Source organism: Octopus bimaculoides, chromosome 24 (assembly GCF_001194135.2).
Source record: "Octopus bimaculoides isolate UCB-OBI-ISO-001 chromosome 24, ASM119413v2, whole genome shotgun sequence".
Taxonomy (NCBI): Eukaryota; Metazoa; Mollusca; class Cephalopoda; order Octopoda; family Octopodidae; genus Octopus; species Octopus bimaculoides.
Window position 1 is genome coordinate 28,422,308 of NC_069004.1, and position 2,397 is coordinate 28,424,704.

General features: G+C 38.4%; 1 protein-coding gene across 1 annotated transcript in view; it reads right to left on the reverse strand.

The window, feature by feature from the left end:
* The window catches only part of LOC106883065 (DNA-directed primase/polymerase protein), an 86,121-nt gene that overhangs the window by 68,923 nt on the left and 14,801 nt on the right, over positions 1-2,397 (reverse strand). The gene's annotated exons all lie outside the window — the stretch shown is intronic.

Genomic DNA, 2,397 nt, shown 5'->3' on the forward strand with positions numbered 1-2,397 from the left:
AGAAAATGGATCAGATATTTCTAGTGGTGACAGCGAGGACGATTTTCCACCAGAATGGAGTAAAAGCTTAAAAGATGTTTTTATTAACAATTTTTTCTGAGGAGACAGGGTTTACCCATACGTAGTCTTTCTCAGGAAGCAAAACCATTAGACTTTTTCCAGCATGCTTCTTTGAAGCAATCACTGCGGAAACAAACTGTAAAAAAAAAAAAGATAGCTTCTGGTTTCCCACAACCGTAGAAGAAATACGGGCATTTTTGCCAAAAATATTATTATGGGTATTAGACAGTTACCCAGAATAACAAATTACTGGAGCAATCAGGAACCTTTTGGCGATCAGTAGGTTTCCAGTATTATGACCCAAATACAATTTGTAAAACTGAACCAGTATTTACATGTGAGAGACACTAGCAGTACCCCAATACATGGAGAACTAAACCTTGATCCCTTATTTGAAATAAGACCCCTCATCGATTGCATTTAAAATGCATACGAAACATTTTATAACCCTGAGAGATAATTATCTGTCAATGAGGGCATGGTGGGGTATAAAAGGGTACACTTCCGACAGTATATGCCAGGAAAGCCCACAAAATGGGGGACCAAAGTTTGTGAAGCAAATACTAGGTACTGCTGTGGATTTAGTTTTTATACAGGGAAAAAGAGACAATAATGTTAGTCAGCATGGCCTAGAGTACAAAGTAGTCTGGAATTTATCAATTCCATACCATAACCAGGGCCGTATATTATTTCTTAACTGATTTCTTTTTAGTTCGGCCAATCTTGTAGTGGATTTAGAAGCTGTGGCAACATATACATGTGCTACAGTAATTGCTTGCAGAAAAGGGCTGCCGTAGTTATAAAAATAGCAAAATTAAAAAACAGAGGTGAAATAATTCAACAGCAGAAAGGAAATCTGCTAGCGACCACATACAAACTCCCACTGTCCTTCTACAAATCTTTCATGGTATTGTTTTGTTGAATTTCGATTCCTCAATTTCGACTAAATCCTAGGCCACCATTGGGTTGGTCCGTATGCAGTTTTGTCTCCACCGACCACTGACAGTACGAAAAACAGTCTGCTATGGTTTCTGTGGACATTACTAACACGTTGTCATTATCAGAGTTACTGTCCACCAATGAAATGTTTCATGAACAGTTTGCTGTTCATACCTGTGAATACAAGAGTAACCGATAGCAAACTTTCAGAGAAAAAAGATTATTATGGCGAGACCAAGTTCCTTTCCAAAGTGGCATTTGGTTTTTCACTGTCTTACAACAAATAATTTCATTACGCAGAGATGGATATGCCAGTTAACACCGTCCCCGCACTTACTAAAGAAAAATTCGATGATATCGTCAAAAACTCCACAGCACAACCGTATACATGGGTGTATAGATTCAATGATGAGAACGAGTTTTGTAACTTTCGATTTTCATTTTATAGAAAAAAAACACTTTCATTTCACTTTCTGTTACAGTATATACCCATTTCTCTGGAAGAAATCTTTGTAGAAAATTAAGTAGATGGATTACGTATTTCTTTGATTATTTTATTGCAGTTTTTTTCCTGAAGGTGGCGACAATGATGAAACATTCGAGCCAGGAATGAGTACCTGCCCATACTTTCCAAATCAACTATAAAGATTGGCAATAATATTCTACCTAAAGGGTGGCGAGCTGGCAGACAAAATCTCAATAAGCATTTCGCCCGGCGTGCTATGTTCTGAGTTCAAATTCCACTGAGGTTGACTTTGCCTCTCATCCTTTCGGGGTCAATTAAATAAGTACCAGTTACATACTGGGGTCGATGTAAGTTTGTTCCCTCTATGTTTAGCCCCCTGTGGGCAATGAAGAAATAAATAATGTTCTATCTTTTCTAGCAAAAGTGACATTGTGGCCTGGACAAAGCAAGGTTTGTTGCAAAAGTTGCAGGCCACAGAGGATGTGCCACCAAAAATTCTCCCCTCATGCACTACGCCTGCCTCACCCCATCACTCCTACAGCCTACCCAACCAAATATCGTCTGTAATTCAATCTGTCCTGTCAACACTGCCATCGGCTTAGATTTTAAATCATGTCATTCAACCCAGACTAAAAGGAGTGTACTATTTAATATGGCCTGATATAGGAAGAAAAAAAAAATGCAAAATATGAGATATTTGTTCCATTACTAATATTACAGCACCAGTGGTTTTATAGATTCGAATCGATTAAGATTTGTTCTGCTGTCTCCTCTAAAAGGAGAAGAGAAATTCTGCTTTCTATCCGTAATAGCTATAGCGAAAGATATGATATGGATGATGCGTGGAAGAGGTATCGCATCAGGCACCTTCGTTTCTGGGCATGCTTTGGTTAACCTCTTTTCATATCACCTAAGAGGGAAAGCATGTCTGG